We start from the raw sequence: 18,580 nt of genomic DNA, 5'->3' as shown, positions 1-18,580 counted from the left end.
TTAACTACTAATAGCCTATTGTTGGCCAGAAGCCTTAACAGTAACATAAGCAATTAACACACATTTTGTATGTTACATGTATTATACTCTATATTTTTATTATAAAGAAACTTAATGTTATTAAGGAATCATATTTTTAAATTTTCTTAACTTTAGTTTTTCTTATTTATTTAAAATTTGATATTCAGCTCAATAATTTTCTTGTCATTATACAGTAAGCAATTCAATAATGCTTTGTTTTGAGAAAAGAAAATACCAAGGCCAAAATTCCCATGATCTGCATTAAAATATACTATTACATTGTCATATATAAAGAGTACTATAAGAGAGAAAATGTAAATAAAGTTTACAAATATAGTTGGTGAAGATCTAAAATTAATACCATTTGTAAATAATATACTTTTTTTGCTTAATTTTATATACTGCAGTGAGATGCTTAGAAACACCATAAACATAAAAGATATGTGCTTTGATTAATACCAACAATAAAGGGGAGTAAATATAATACCACATTAAAAACAATAAATTACTTAACAATAAGTAAATTATAAATATGAACATGAATATGAATAAAGTAAAATCTTACTGGAATACTTAAGAGTAAATTTTAAAAATTAGAAATATGTATCATTCTGGTAATAAACTTAGTGCTAAACTAATGCAAGGTAATCAATAAATGTAGTGTTGATTAAAATAAAAATTCTACACTTGATCTTAGCCAAAAGGCCGAGAAGCGATTAAAATAAAAATTCTAAAGATTCCTTTTAAGAGGTTCAAATGCAGTGTGTTTTCCATCTCAAAAAACCACAAGAATGCAATCACAATGGAAGCACTGAACATGAAAACATACTAAATAAACACTTTATAATAGTGGCAGCAAATAGTAAAGCGTGTCAGAATTTAATGAGTTTCTCTCACACTGTTTCTTTCCCTTTCTTCCATGACTATTTCAAATATACAGTTACTGTAAAAGTTTATCAATCAGAAGGCATTGCTCTCTAAGGTTCTGAAAATCAAGTGCATTCCCTATACTTAAAATGGTAATGATTAATGACAAGAAAGTAGACATAAAGGAAACACAAATGCATTAAATAAACAAGAAATATTTCTAAATGCAGTTCTCACACTTCTGTTGGTATAGGAACCTGAGTCATTTAGATCAAGTAGTCACTTCCAAATGCAAACTCTAATCCTTATCTTCTTTACTACTAGGTTATAAAAAGATCATTTGGGCCTTACAGTAAATGAAAACATTATTTTTAGATGATAGATGATAGATTAGATAGGTGAAAGATAGATAGATAGATAGATAGATAGATAGATAGATAGATAGAGATAGACAGATGATAGATGATAGATAAATGATAGATGATAGATAGATAATAGGAGAGGGACAGAAGAAAGAAAGAAAGAAAGAAAGAAAGAAAGAAAGAAAGAAAGAAAGAAAGAAAGAAAAGGAAGGAAGGGTGGAAAGGACAGAAAAGAAAAGAAAAGAAAAGAAAAGAAAAGAAACTTTCCCCTTTCACTTTACCCCTTTCCCTTTCCCTGTCCCTTTCCACCTTCCCTTGCCCGTTCCCTTTCCCGTGCCCTTTCCCTTTCCTGTCCCACGCTTGCCCGTTCTTCTTTCCGGCCCTTGCCAGTTCCTTCCTTCCCTTCCCTGTCCCTTAAGGAAAGGAAAGGAAAGTGAACGTACCTGGCACAGGAACACAAGAATAGCAAGGAAGGATTTCATACTGAAAAATACCACAGAACTTCTCATAAGCATGTAGAATTCTAAAGGAGTTTTGCAATTATGATAATTGAACTCTGGCTAGCAGAGTAACATTGAAGATTAAGGGTCCTGAAGAATATGTTATACTCCCTGATCGCTAATTTAATATTAGACTCAAATTATTTAAATTAGACCCTTGAACTCAATTAAATCTAAGTAATTTTATTTAATACAGTGCAAATCAATAGTTGCCAGATGTGTGACTTTTAACTGACAAAAACTACATTTAAAATAACATAAACTAAGACCCCAATAGCTTTTGCTTTTTGACTTCAGATATGTTTATATACCGGAATATATCTGATTATATAGTCTATATCAGTATATATCAGACTATATTGGAAGAACATAAGAACAGAGTTCTAGAAAACTCATCAGAGTTTTCATCAGAGTAAGATTATTCACACTTAAAGCAATAGAGTTGTAGAGGTTTATTAAAGAAAATACCTCATCAGTATAAAAGCTATTTCCTTCAGAAGGTTTTAGAGATAAAATGTTATATAAAAGTTGAATAAACAAGAGTACAGAATAGTCATAAAATGTAATTTCCTTATATTTCATTTGACTTTGGATTAGTTATTGAATTTACCAGGCATTCCAAAATTTGAAAGGGATAGAAGGTATAAACATCATATTAAGAATGCTATTGAATGCCTGTGAAAACTCTTAAAATTGAATTTTAACTTTGAATCTAATTGTATGCAAACAGAAGGCTTTTGAAATAAATATTTTGATAGTGTTATTGATTCCATTGTCCTCATGTGACTAATAAGGACCAGTATGTCTCCTGCCATGCACTCTCCAAATATCTTGTTGAGTTACTTGCGATTTTTTAACGGGAAAGAAATATTCCATTTTTACCTTTTCCTTCCAGGAAGAAGCGGGTAGCTTCGTATGCATCATTTCTTCTTGCAGTGTTCTACTTAGAGGTGAAAATCCAAACTACAAAGCTGTAACATTCTTTATTTAGTCATGTTCCTTTTCTCTCTGTATTATGTATGATCACTCTGTTTCCTGGATCAGAGTGTTTGCATTTCATATTTTTCTCTTTGATTTCTGGTCTGGATATAAGTTTCCCTAACAACTTCTGCAGGCTCTAACTTGTAATCTTTCCTCCTAGTGAGAGAAATGAAATCAATCATTTCTTGATCTTCCAAAGCATCTATTATTTTAAGCAAAGCTAACCATTTTCACCATGTTGAGTAGGATAATTTCTTTCCTAAGCCATTTTTCTGTATGATCAACATAACACACAGATTCAGACTCTGCTGTGAGTTAATGTGATTTCTCTTTGATTTCTCATGTCTTTTGTGGTTTTGCTGAGACCCTAATCTCACAAATGCCCTTTCTTTTACAGACTACGAATTATCTTCCAACTGAAAAAAAAAATAGTATGCTTTATTTTCACAATCTTGCTGTGTCAAAAATATCCACAATTTATGTAACCACCTATTATAGTCAGAGCATTAAAAGAAACTTTCACAAATGTTTTATTAATTCATATTGCAGCTAAAATAAAGTCTCTCTTGGTATTTATTACTCATGGTTTGACTTATGCTTTGCCTGGTACCTTCTATTAGATCTCTCTTCCTGCAGTCATCCCCCCTGACCCAGTGACAATTAAAATACTATTCTCTCCTTATTCTCTTGATTTCATAAAAAGAAGAGGTCAAAAACCTTTACCGCAAAGTGTCAGATAATAAATATTTCAGACTTGGATGATGCAATCTCTGTGACAATTACTCAACTCTGCTGTTGTAGCATTTACGTAGCCATAGACATAATTAAACAAATGAGTGTGGCCATAATCCAAGAAAACTAAAAGGGCCTGGTTTGGGCTATGTACTGTAGTTTCCTGTTTTAAAACATTTAAATATAATTTGGCAACCAAGATTTCAACCCTTCTGTGTTATTTTAGAGATGTGTTCAGCTTCAAGCCAAGAACCATGCACACCATCTCTCGAAAGAGAGGTCTTTACATCTCTCGAAAGGCCCAAATTTGCTAAGTTTTTCCTCACACAGGAAAAAGTCCAGAAGAGCATGATAAGTAGTAGTAGACTCGCTCAAAATTTCATTGCATATGGAAATCTCTCATTCCACTTTGTATATCTTAACATTGGCACTTCGCCTTCATGATCACAAGATGGATCCTATAGCTCAAGGCATCATGTCTACTTTCCATATGGGAAGAAGGCCAAGGGCATAGGAAAATAATTTTGTCCAGCTGAAGCTACCCATCTTTCAAAGTGCTTCTCTATTAACAATTTGCTTTTGTCTCATAGGCAAGAACTGAAATCACACAACACCTGTAATTTCAGAAAAAAAAAAAAAGAAAGATAAAGAAAAGAAAAAGGTACTTACTTATTACATTAACTAATACCATGGACCTTTATGTCTTATAATAAAATGAAGAAATGATATTAGATTAGCAGCTAGCAATGAGTACCATACTTCTCCCAAAATAACTCTCCTTCAAGTAAAACAGCTTATCATCTCTTGTATTTCTTTCACATATCCACTGTTTCTAGACAGACTGATCTTCAAATTTTCTCTAAAACTACCCTCTTTCCACAGAGTCCCTGAACATATCTAGTATGAAGAGACAGCATTTTGTAGTATCAGCTTTTTACATTCCTTATCTTTTGAATATACAAGAGTTTTTAATGTTTTTATTTTCTTCTCTCAATAACAAAGATGAAATATCCCTCTGAATTGTGAGAGGTCTTCACTGGTTTCCACCTACCAACTGATAAAATAATCCCCTTACTTTTACCGGTCTACATGCTGGGTCATTGAAGTTTGTAAATATATGCAGGGTCTATGTAAAGACAATTCCAGAGTCTATTGATGTCATATTTTGGGTAAAGAAAATACAGCAGACTTTATAGTTTCCTTATTTACCTTGAATATAGATCAAACTTGATATTGAGGTAGCCAATATAAAGCTGTTCACTCATATAAGTACTATTTATCTGAAAACCCAAAACTTTTAAATTTTGGTTTGTAACCTTGGTAGAAATTACTTGGGGGAGGATTTAATTTCATCCTATACTATTGGATAAGAAATTGAATAAGGTTGAGGAGAGGACCAGCTAGTAGTGAAATGTCTTTTATTTGCTAAACTTAAAATTCCCATACACTTAACCCTATATCTTTTAAGAGGAACTTCACCTAGAATTTAAACAACTCTTATTTTTGAAAATTAAGTACCAGCTCAGCATCTATTGTTATAGGTGGTACTATCATCTTAAAATACTAGAATTTGTGCTTTAATGATAAGACTTTGGGGTATGTACCTATTTTCTTGTCCAATAATTAAAAATCAGGCTTATAACTGCTATGAACAGAATGACTAATTCAGAACACTTCTGGTATGCAGATATCAGCAAGAAACTATCATTTTATCCTTTGGAAAATCACCCAAATCATTATTTAGAATAAGAAATAGTTATGAAAAGACCATGTTAATGAGCTAGGTGATAGATAAAACCCAAATGGTAAAATAATTGGACGGGTTCCTATGTCTTTCAAAAACAAGGCTATCAACCAAGGGGTTACAAAGAGAGTACTAGAGACCTACAGATTTCAGAAAAAGTCATTAAAGTACATTTTTAGGAAGCAAAGCACACACCTCAAGATGAAAAAGCTTAAATGCTTTTTTTGAAATACCAGGCTGATCATCGAAATCTTCCATAAATTCAGCTAGGTTTTTGAGAATCAGAATAAATAAGAATAAATGAGCAATCTGGTATAAAAGCCACATTTGTAGTTTGGTTCTGGTGTAGGCATAGACATACACATCAAAATAACAAAATAGAGAGTCCAGAAGTAAATGGAATTTTTAATTATTACATGGAAAGTCCCTTTTCAAATCAGTGAGATTATTATGGTTTACAAAGGAAATTTTGTTAGATACACAAAGTAGCCTTTTCAGGGAAAAGAGCAAATGTGCATTCTTACCTCACAGTAAACACCAAGGTAAATTCTAATGGATTAAATTTAAGTATAAAATCTAACATCATAACAATATTTGAAGGGGCCGTGGGATATTGGGAAAGAAAAGCAGGAAGAAACCAGGACACAAAAGTCAGAAATCATAGAAGACAAAACTGACAAATTTGCCTAAATAAAAAAATACAAAATATTGCCAAACCCATCAGATAAAAGACAAATTATCAATTGGGAAAATATTGCAAGTTGTATAATCAATCAATAAATAATACCTTTAATATGTAAAATGATCCTACAAATTAATAATACACATACCCAAAAGAGAATTGGCAAAGGACAGGTAAGATAAACGGGAGTTTAAACAGCTCTTAAACAACTAAAAAGAATCTCAATTTGATAGGAAAAATGTAATTTAAACTATGTTAAAATAATAAATCCGTTTATTAGATTTCCAAAAATTTTGAAAAAAAAACCTGTTTTCAAGAGTGTGAAGAAACAAGTGTAGCTATTATAGTTAAGAGAATAAATAGGTATAGTCTCCATGGTAAGAAACCTGGTAGGATCTATCAAACTTATAAATGCAAATTTCTTTTACCTGGCAATTCCATCTCTAAATATTTGAAATACATTTACGCATGCAGAATTATGTTAATAACTATGTTTTTAGTTACCACAGCTTAGAAATCATCTAAATAATAATTGAAATCTATGGGACTAGTATAAAAAATCATATACAACCATAGTAAGTACTATTTAAAAAATGAGGACATCGTCACTGATTGATAAAGGACCAATCTGTGTGTATATGTAAGTAAAAAAAAAAAAAAAAAAAAAGGACAGCACAGAAGAGTGTCACAGTAAGCCATGAGTAAACAAAACAAAACGCAAACACTTAACATAATGGCACAATTTGCTTCCATGAAGAACGGAATAATGGAGGAACAAGGGGCGAGTGGCTGGTGTTTTAATGCCAATCCCTTTGTACCTTTTGAACTGTCAACCAAGTGAACATGTCATCTCTTCAAAAATACATAAACAAAATATTTTTTAAACATTTAGGAAAATGTTTCAGATAGACAAATAAGAAGCTAGCTCAGCTATTCAAGATGACGAGCCATGTACTGGCCTACGCTGCGTGGTCTGTGTAGTTGGACAGGGAAGAGGCCTCCGAGCTCCTGCCTGTTTTGTGAGTAGACTCTGGCGAGGGGTGTGGCAGTGGGCAGGGAGGACCCTGGTCCTTTTAATCTTAGATGAGGCTGGAAACAGCATGAGTGTTCTTTGCCGTCTGAGACACTAAAAAGAGTCAGCTTATTCAGAAGGCTCAGGTTCTCATTCAGTATCCACCCACAAGAGGGCTAGAAGTCTGATTTTTATGGGCTGTGAATTTTAATACACAGTAACTCAACAGACAAATAGGGATGGATGTCATTTTCTGACAACTAAGATTCACTTTTGGTGCTAGAGCAAGTAAAGTGATAGGGTTAGAGGAAAAAGTGTTCCTTTCAATATTCATCAAAACAGGGAGAGGGGGGAGAAGAACCTTTCTCTATGAACCAAATCTAACAACTGGATGCAGAAGCAGAATTAGAAATGTTCTTCATATCCCGATCCCAATAGTATTTAAGGAAAGCCTGAGTATTTAACTTTGCTAAGGAGATGAGTGAGGGAAGTCTGAATATTTTTCTTGGTAGCTAATGTAGAGTTTTCTGCCTGGGTATTTATCGGATTCTTTTTTCATTATTAAAATTCAAATACTATCCTAGAGAATTTATTACAGTCAATTGTGGCTGTAATCGTGGAAGTAGAATGGGCTCTTCTCTCTTCAAACTCATGTCTCTAACCAGCCCTAGTAAGTATTATTCTTTTGTTTCTCTGTGGGTCTCTTTCTCAGGTAAACGATGTTATGACCAAGTTAGAATTCTGTTGTCCTTTTTCCTCCAGTCCTTCATTGTTTTCTACTTCTTTGCCATTTTCCTCCTTTCAGCGAATTTTCTTGAATATTCCTCCAAGTATCTGTCATGCATGATTTTTCTTATACCTCTAAAACCTCTGACTCCCTCTGCTAAAATGCTAATCCATGAATAATAGTCTTAAACAGATTTAGCTATTTTCATTGCAGAGACTGAGGGCAATCATGCCCTAGGACTGCTACCTGCTCTCTCCTTGTTTGTATGCATATTGTATGCTAAAGACAGAAATCCCAGAGAATTCTGACCTCTTCTAACTGTTTACCTAATTACTGCTTACTCAATTTACCAATTTACCTAATTACCTATTAATAGGCCATAAGTTTTCCTTGTTCTTTGCTCCCAATTTATTCTGTGATTCTCACCTAGCTTTTGACTCCCAGTTTATGTCTTCATTACTGACCTCTAGCAATAGGTTTGCCAATTTAATTTCTGAACTAATACCACTCCCTGATATTGACTGGTGGCCTGACTTCTTTCTTAATTACTACATTTAAGACTCTCTATTGTTCCTCTAAAACAGACACTTGGATTAGTTTTCCATGGTTGTGTAACAAATTACCACAAATATAGCAACCTAAAACAGCATGCATGTAATATCCTCATTCTATGGATCAATGTCTGGACATGGCCTAATCAGATCCTCTGCTCAGGATCTCACAAGCTGCAATGACATTGGTGGCTGGGACTGTGAAATCATCTGGGGTTAAGAGTCCTCATTCAACTCTTGTGGTCTTGCTGCTTCCAGACCAGCACAAGGGGCTGGGTCACTCTTTGAAGGTGCTGGCCTGACCACATGGACTCATCTAGGAAAATCTCCCTTTTGATTAATTGAAGCTGAGCTGACTTGGGATCTGAATTTCTTCAAAATTTCTTTACGTTTGCCATTTAACATAATCATAGGATTGATATCCTTTTATATTCACAGATCCAACACACATTCAAGGAGTGCTTATTAAACAAGGATTTGGATGATTGGGGGTCATCTTAGATTGGTCTATAAACAAAGTAATCTCAGTAAAAATCCCAGGAGAACTTTGTTTTTTGTTTGTTTGTTTGTTTTTAAGTAAGGAGATGCAAGGGATCTCCAATAACCAAAATAACTTAAACAATGTGGTATTCTCATAGATCGGTTTATTGGCAAATAAATTATTGAAATAGAATGAAGTGTCCAGAAATATTAACACACCTATATAGTCAATTAATTTGGACAAAAATGTCATAGTAATGAATAGAAAAGGAAAAGTATTTTCAACAAATGATGTAGGGCAAATTGAAAAAGTACATTTTCAGGACTACCTCACCCCATACATAAAACTGCTGATTTATGATGGACCATTGACCTAAATTTGAAAGTTCAAATATTATACTACTAGAATAAAACTTAAGAGAATATATTCATTGTTTTGTGGTAAGCAAGATTTCTTAGAAAATAGGAAGAAACAAAAGAAAAAATAATCTGTATTTCACAAAATTAAAAACTTTTGCTCATCAAAATACATTGTTAAAGATGTAAAAAGTCAAGTCACAGACTAGGAGAAATAATCGAAATGCAATTATCTGACCAAGGACTTGCATTTATATATTTCAATAGAATATACCAAAAAATCTTGCAAGTAAAAAAGACAACTGAATAGATGACTGAGAAGGCAGCCACTTTACAAAAGAAGGCATACTTAAAGACTAAGTTTGTAAGAAAGTGATCAACATTATTAATCATTACAAATTAAAAGGTGCGAGGAGATATAATTCCAAAGCCATTAGACCAGCAACAACTGAAAGTTGGCAAAGATGATGAGCAGCTGGTGAAGATGTAAAGTAACAAAATCTTCTTTGAAAACTATTTTTGCCATCCATTTATTATTAATTTATTTCATACTCTATAGTCCAGCAATTCCACTTCTAGGCATTTACACAAGAGACATAGAAATATATATTTATAAAAATAAGTGTATAAGAATACTTATAGTATCTCTCTTTATAATAGCTATATATAATTTGGGTTGCAAACAACACAAACGGAAATCAACATGTAAATAAATAACAGATTATGGTATATTCATAGAATATAACACTACTCAGAAATTAAAAGGAATATATAAAGATACAGACAACAATAAAATGGATTAATATAAAAACATTATGTTGAGAAAAAAGAAGCCAGCCACACACACACACACACACACACACACACACACACACAAATCCATTACATGATTTCATTAACCTTGAATTTAAGAACTAGCAAGACTAAATTATGGTAATAGAAATAATGAGAGTGCTTGCCCCTGGGAGCAGGAGTTTTACTAGAAGTGGGCATGGGGAGCTTTTTGAGGTGATGGCTATGTTTCTCTATCCTTTTGGAGTAGTAGTTATTTCTAGATACACAAATATATATATTTGTCAAAACTCAATTGTTAAATAGCTGTGTTCTTCATTATATCTATTTGTTCCTCAATGAGAGAGAGAGACAGAGAGAGAAAGGAGAGACACATTCAGAAACAGAGATAGGAAAAGAGAGACAGAGGCAGAGAGAGAGACAGAGGCAAAGGAGAAAGAGATTCTCCTGCCTCTCACCATTGCTTTGTAAGTATGTGATCTGGAGCCATAGCACCATTTCACTATCATAAAAGGAGTAAGGTGATGCTCTGAGGAGGGCTAGAAAAAAACAAATACATAAATAAATGAAATGAATATGAACCTTTGGTTAAGTAAATAACAAAACATCACCAATCTTGAAAATGAAGAATTCTGTAACTCTTGTTATGTAACATAATAAATTCCTCCATTGTATGAGTTATTTTGAGTTGGATTTTAATCTCTTAAACATGAAAGTATATTGATACAAGTTAAAATATATAATGGAATATTTATGCATATTATATACTATTTGTAATATATATACATATTTTATTATATTATGTATAATATATATAAATAAATAAATGTGGTGCTTCCGTAAGTATATCTAAACATAAAATGAATCACATAAAAAATAAAAAATGTACAAGGTTTCAGTTTTCTTTCATGGACTAGAATTCAGTATGATTTAAGATTTAAGAGCCATGATTTTTTTGCGTCTATACCAAAAATACAACTACTGAACAAACATAATAATTCTGATGTCTATGACTGGTTATAAAGAATATGTGGATAACTGTGTCATCTAAATTAATACCTCTGAACCATCTTTCTGATGTAGGATATTTAGGGAACTAGAAGCTCAAAGTGGAACATTATAAAAACTCTCCAAGATGAATGCTTTATATAGATATAGAGCATACTGGATATTGCCTCCTGATATCTTTGACATGATTTGTAAAGCTAGGATATTATTAAGAAGGCACCATCTGTTGCATGAAAAACTGGAAACAAAATATACTCTCGAAAGAAAGAAAGAAAGAAAGAAAGAAAAAGAAAGAAAAGAAAGAGAGAGAAAAAGAAAGAAAAAGAAAAAGAAGGAAGAAAGGAAGTGTAATACCTCTAGACAAAGCGTAAGAGAAAATCTCTCTCTTGATATAGTGCAAAGAGCAAAGGATTTGGGATGAGGGTATTGAGGGTTAGTACTCTTTCACATAGTTGAAGAGAAAATGGTGAGATAGCCAAACTGCGCAATCCTGATTTCCTACACTGCAAAATGCATAAAACATTTTAAAACAGTAAGGTCTTGAACCACCAATAAACCTTAAAGTAAGCAGAATTTCAAAATACCTTGATTCAAAATATTGTGACTTTCTCATATAAACAAAATGATTAAATAAGTTAAGTCAAGAGGAAGTAGATGGTTTTATGAGGCAAACTGGCCCATATTGTTCCAAAATGCTTCAAGCATATACTGTGTTTCCTACGAATATTGACACCTTGTAGGATTTTACCTGTGATAATTTTAAGATACAAATATAGAACAGAATATAAGAAGAACATGTTCATGTCCATAGTTATGAGCAAAAATTTAAGTAGTTATTTTTACCCTGCTCAATTCTATGTCTATCCCAACTGCCAGGCACGCTTTCTCTTTAGAGACTTTGCATTGTATGTTCCCACTTATTCCCAGTAAAATTACAACTCCACTCCCCAACCAGACCAATTACCCTCCATAACCTGCTTTACTTTCTTTCTTCTTTAATCTTACCTTCAAACATTCTACATAACTTACAATTTTCTGCTTATTACTTATTGTGTATTTCTCACACCAGAATTCAAGTTTTTCAAGGGCTGAGAGTTTTGCCTGTTTTGTTCCTTGAAATCCCCCAAACATGTTGAAAATGTCCTGCTCATATTGATTATCAATAAATATTTGCTGACTGTTGAATAAATGAACATCTATTTTCAGGCAGATATATTACTAAAATATATTTCTATATTTTTGTGTGTATGAATAAACAACATAATAATGATGAAATTATATCAACATAAACATTAAGTAGTAAGAGATTGTGTGCAAAATTAGTATATTGCAATATGACTTGTTGCACCCACTAGCTTTCATGTTTATGTGTACATGCAATAGCATATCTTTAAGAAACATGAGTGTTCACTACATGGTGGGTCGACTCAGTGCAGATAAACCAAGCACTCAGGGCTGGAGATGTAAGGTCAAGATTCAGACCTCTTAGCTCCAGTATTGATAACTATCCTCATGTCTTAAACACACCCTTTACCAATTTGGGCTTCCTAACATTTAGCAGAGTGCCCAGCATCAGACATTTTTTTTTTTTTTAATGAATAAGTGAATGACTTAATCCACAATTGTTTCTTCTAAAATTGAAGACAGCAAGTGTACATGATCTCAATGCCCTTTCCGACCTTGAAGATTATATTTTCTCCAAAAACTTTTTTTTTGTTATTGGTAAGAAAACATACTAAGTTGGTATCATAATATTGAAGGTTATTCCAGTGAAGATATTGTATGATCACAGTTCCTGCAGCATTCTTGTTCCACGTTTTGCTCCGATTCTGCCCATTTAGAAAGACCCTTTACTCAATAGAATAGGGCTGTCGAACCAGATAGACATGCATCAAAAGCCCACTTTTATCACTGCCTAATCATAAGACCACCCTGAGTATCACTTTCCTCAATTGCAAATAACATAACTGAGATCTTCTTCAAAGGGTCATTGTGAAAATTAAATAAGATAATATATGTAAAGTACTCAGTCCATGTTTGACATGCAGTAAATGCTAAATATATGTTAGACTCTCTCTTCCTGTTTTTCAGATCCCTAATTTTTGCTCCCCAGTTTTATTAAGATATAATTGACACATAGCACTGTTTAAGTTGTATAGCATAATGGTTTTAATTAACATATATTGTGAAATGATTACCCCAATGCACTCAGTTCACATCCATTATCTTCTATAGATTTTTTTCCTTGTAATGAGAACTTTAGGCTCTAATTTCTTAACAGACTTTAAATATACCCCACAGTAGTGCTAACTATAGTCATGATGTTGTGTTTTATTCCCAGTACTTCTTTGTCTTGTAACTGGAAGTTTGTGTCTTTTGACCACCTTCCTGCAATTCATCCTAATTCACCTTTGTAAATTAGTTATTTCTTTTAAAAATTGATTTTTAATAATTTCATTGAAAATGAGGTATCTCTATTGAAAACCTGAAACATGTCCTTAAACTACTGAAGGCACATTTATGATAATTAATTATAATAAAGCAAAGCTTAATCAGTTCTAATTACATCCCACATTATCTGAAACACTCATTATGGTTCTCTCACATGCCTTTTTTACATAATTGCCCTATTTGTTTCACCTTACTCATTCAGACTAAAAAACATGTCAGCTCATGCATTGATTCAATCCAATTTATTTCTGAAGTACAACAAATTGGAAGCAACAATAGTCACTTTTCTTAAGTGCTAACAGTACAGTACCTGACTCATAGACAATGACTTGCTGATTTTGTCATTATATTTGGACTGAAGAAACTGCCAATAATATTTTGCACAGTTGGGAAGCTACTTGCATATTCACTCACAGCTTTCTGAATTCCAGTATAATGCTATTTTTCGTGGATTTTTTTGGCTTCATATATTGAATGGTTATTAAATTTTGTACCTGTTATCCCAAATTTGACAATCAATATTTTTTCAGTATTCTAAGTACGTTTAAGATCACCCTTGTGCAATTTCTGAGTACACTAAAATGTCTATGAAATAAAGGAGAGGATTTAATATACAATCTTTTATAAGAATATAGTAAGGCCGGATGATTTTAAATTAGTAATTGTATGGTTTCTTATACCCTTTAACACTGACAAGAGTGAGCACATGGGCAAGGATGTATAATTTATGAAGCATCTGACTACATATTACCCTATACGATTTGTACCTCACCCCTGGGGTAGACAGTATTCCATTTTATACATAAAGAAAACTGACTCCGGGAAATTGACAACTTGGATTATGTATCTTATAAATGAACGAATTGTGACTAGAGTTCATCTCTTCAACTCCACATAGTATCATGCTTAAATCATGCAATATTATCTCTGTCCATCTCAGGAGGGTTGAAATAGATGGTATTAACTTGCATCAGTAGCCTTCCATTAAAAAGAAAAAAGAAAAAAAAAAGGACCCTGTCAAAGCTATTGAATTGTCATCGTATGTTAAAACAGAAATAATTATTATGTACAAATCATAATAATACTGCCCTACATGAAGAGTACAACTATGTCATAAAAAGTACATTGAACTAATCAAGCAAAATCTAGAATCTTATAAGATTGATTTTGGAGGGGAAATCTCCAATTTTAAAGATTAAGTTGCACAGTATTTTGACATTGTCTTTCTACTGCTCACTGTCCTCTTACAGCTGCTTGCTTTAACTATTACTCACTTCAAAATGCCAATCCTCAGGAATATGCTGGTCTCTGCACACTTTAATTAAAAGGACACATAGGACAGAAGCTGAGTTTGAGTTTTGCCGGCAGACACATTTGTGTTCCTGACTCTGGTATTTACTAGCAAAATGATCTTAGGTAACTTTCTTGAGTTCTTCAAGCCTCATTTTCATCTTCTATAAAAAAAAGCAATAAGTTAATATTTAAGGTTTCTGTTAAAAACCAAAGAAAATCTCTACCTAGTTTTAGCAGATAGGTTTTAGGTGCTTACAAAATCCCCTGGGTGAGCAAAGCCAGCTATAGGTTATAAAATTTGATTTATATAAGATTAATAAATTCTAGAGTTCTACTATACAACATACTGCCTGTAGTTAGTAATACTGTATCCTGCACTTAAAAATTTGTTAAGAGGGTATATCTTGTGTTAAGAATTCTCATCACAAAAGAAACCAGTAAAAAAAAAAAAAACAGTGGGATATAAGGAAATTTTGGAGGTGATGGATATATCTATTAGTTTGATTGTCATGATAGTTTCATAGGTGCATGCATCAACTTGTATGCATTATATGTAGGACATTTTTTGTGTCAATTATACTTTAACAAGGCTGTTTTTTTTAAGGTTTGATTGGTTTAAATAATTCAACACATTACATTTCTTTGGTTACAGTAAAGAATGGCTCAGATGTGGACTAAGTTAGTTCAAGCTAAATGTTAAGGATCTTGCTTGAGATACTGAGGCAGACATGCTCTTTTTTCATCTAGTTATGTCGTCTGTTGAGTCTATTTTTTTCCAAAACTGCTTATACAGGATTTAGTATAAGAAAAAGAAAAAAAAAAACTTATTTATCAATCCAAGCATGATCAAAATTAATGCATTATCTTTAACTAAGATTACAGATTACAGACTATAAAAGGAAAGGACCTTTTTTTTTTTAACAAAGCAGTACTTTTCTTTTTTCCTGTCTATAAGTTAGTTCGCCTTTGCCCCGAACCTGCTCTGCTTGTAGGACCTCATCAAAAGCCAGAGGAAGTGGCCAATACACTCCAACCCCATGAATTATGTCACAATCTCTTAATACTACGTACTTAAAAGGCATAGTGTATGTCCTAACACAAAAGGCAAAAATGTAACTAATTACACAAACACATAAAGAGTATTATCAATTTTCTACTCTGAGATAAATTCTAATAGTTCTCTACCCTGTTTCCTGCAAAGTTAACCTCTCTCATTCTGATGACATTCTATATAAATTAGGACCCTTATGTTTGCATATAATATAAGACACATCTGCTACACATCCAGTGCCCGCTTTAACACCCATCATCCATTTAACCCATTCCCCTGCCCACCTTCCCTCCAGTAACCCTCATTTTGTTCTCTATAGTTAAGAGTCTGTTTTTTGGTTTGCCTCTCTTTTTTTCCCCCTATGTTCATCTGTTTTGTTTCTTAAATTCCACCTATGAATGAAACAATCTGGTATTTATCTTCCTCTGATTGACTTATTTCACTTAGCATAATACATTCTAGCTCCATTCACATCATTGCAAATGGCAAGATTTCATAGATTCCATTCTTTGTCATGGCTGAGTAATATTCCTGTGTGTGTGTGTGTGTGTGTGTGTGTGTGTGTGTGTGTACCACTTCTTTATCCATTCATCAGTTGATGCAGTTAATGGACATTGGACATTTAGGCTCTTTCTATTGTTTGGTTATTGTTGATAATGATTCTATAAATATCAGGGTGCATGTGTCCCTTCAAATCAGTATTTTTTTATCTTTTGGGTAAATACCTAGTAGTATAATTGTGGATCATAGGGTAGTTCTATTTTTAACCTTTTGAGAAACCTCCATACTGTTTTCCAAAGTGGCTGTACCAGTTTGTATTCACACCCAGTAGTACAAAAGTGCTTCCCTTTCTCCACATCCTCACCGACACCTGTTGTTTATTGTAGCCATTCTGACAGATGTGAGATGATATCTCATTGTAGCTTTGATTTGTATTTCCCTGCTGATGAGTGATGTTGAGCAACATTTTATGTGTCTGGTATTCATCTGTATGTCTTCTTTGGAAAAATGTCTATCCATGTCTTCTACCTATTTCTTACTGGATTATTTGTTTTTTGGGTATTGAGTTTGATAGGTTCTTTATAGGTTTGGATGCTAACCCTTTATCTGATATGTCGTTTGCAAATGTCTTCTCCCATTCCAAAGATTGCCTTATAATTCTGTAGATTTTTTTCCTTCACTGTGCAGAAGATTTTTCTCTTGGTGAAGTCTCAATACTTCATTGTTTCCTTTGTTTTCCTTGCCTAGGTGTTCTCCTCTAGGATTTTGATGGTTTCTTGTTTCACATTTAGGTCTTTAACCATTTTTAGTTTATTTATGTTGTGTTATGTAAGCAAGTGTCCAGTTGCATTCTTTTGCATGTTGATGTCCAGTTTTTCCAACAGCATTTGTTGAAAAGACTGTCTCTTTTCCATTGGATATTCTTTCCTGCTGTGTCAAAGATTAGTTGGCCATATAGTTGTGGGTTCATTTCGGGGTTTTCCATTCTGTTCCATTGATCTATGTGTCTGTTTTTGTGCCAGTACCATATTGTCTTCAGCACTAGAACTTTATTATATAACTTGAAGTCCAGAATTATGATGCCTCCAGCTTTGCTTTGCTTTTTCAAGATTGTGTTCTCTATTCAAGGTCTTTTGTGGTTCCATACAAATTTTAGGATTATTTGTTTTAGCTCTGTAAAAAATGCTGGTGGCATTTTGATAGAGATTTCATTAAATGTATAAATTGCTTTGGGTAGTATAGACATCTTAGTAATATTTGTTCTTCCAATCCAAAATATGGAATGTTTCTCCATTTTTTGTGCCATCTTCAATTTCTTTTAAAAGTGTTCTGTAGTTTTCAGAGTATAGGTCTTTTACCTCCTTTGTTAGGTTCATCCCTAGGTATCTTATAGGTTTTGATGCAATTGTAAATGGAATAGTTCCTGGATTTTGCTTTCTGCTGCTTCCTTATTGATGTATAGCAATGCAACAGATTTATATATGTTGATTTTGTATCCTACTAATTTATTGAATTTACATCTCAGTTCTACCAATTTTTGGTGGAAACTTCCAGGTTTCTTTTTTTTCAGTTTATTTATTTGTTTTGAGAGAGAGAGAAAACACAAGTCATGGAGGGACAAAGAGAGAGAGCAAGAGAAAGAATCCCAAGCAAACTCCATGCTGTCAGCACAGAACTTGACATGGGGCTTGAACCCATGAGCCATGAGGTCATGACTGAGGCAAAGTCAGACACTTAATGAACTGAGCCGCCCAGGTGTCCTTTGGCTTTACCTCTAGAGTATCATGTCATTTGCAAAAATGAAAGTTTCACTTTTTCCTTGCCACTTTAGATACTTCCTTGTTTCATTCTGTTCTACTGCTTTTTTTCTTTGTTTCCATAGCATTTACTTCTGCTTCCCTTCTTCTGCTGGCTTTAAGTTTTCTTTTTTCTTTTTTTTTTTTTCTTTTTTTTTTTTTTTTGTCTAATTCCTTTAGGTGTAAGGTTCTGTGATATATTTGAGATTGTTCTTGCTTCTTGATGTAGGCCTCTCTTGCTGTATACTTCACTCTTATGCCTGCTTTTATTGCATGCACCCAAAAGTGCATCATAGGTGTTTTTCAGATCACTATTTTCACACTCTCTATCTGGGCTGCTTGCATGCCTGGAGCAGCGTAGTGAACTTTGGACTCTATCCCAACCAGGCCAGCTGAGTTTAGGGACCAAATTTTAGGGACCCGGTGTGGCAGAGACCTGCACCAGTCTTCTGGGGGAGGGTTTCAGTGTGCTGGGCTTGATGCAGGTTTGACCTAGCAAGGCAATTGCACCAGAACACAGGAGGGTGGAGTCTGCGACAAAGTACATAAAGGAGCCAGGGTCCAGGTTAGCCACCCTCAGAGGTGTCTGTGTACCTGTGCTGAGGGGCAGGGGAGAAAAATGGTGCCTGCTTGTTCTTTTGTTCCTGGAGAGGCAATGCCACCACTCTCAGA

The 18,580-nt window shown here is 33.5% G+C and overlaps 1 pseudogene; it reads right to left on the bottom strand.

Annotated features, from left to right (window-relative positions):
• Positions 1-622: 622 nt before the first annotated feature.
• On the bottom strand, positions 623-738 carry LOC115513255 (annotated as a pseudogene).
• Between the last annotated feature and the right edge of the window lie 17,842 nt (positions 739-18,580).

The sequence above is a fragment of the Lynx canadensis genome, chromosome B1 (assembly GCF_007474595.2).
Source record: "Lynx canadensis isolate LIC74 chromosome B1, mLynCan4.pri.v2, whole genome shotgun sequence".
Lineage (NCBI taxonomy): Eukaryota > Metazoa > Chordata > Mammalia > Carnivora > Felidae > Lynx > Lynx canadensis.
This window is presented reverse-complemented; position numbering and strand designations above follow the sequence as displayed.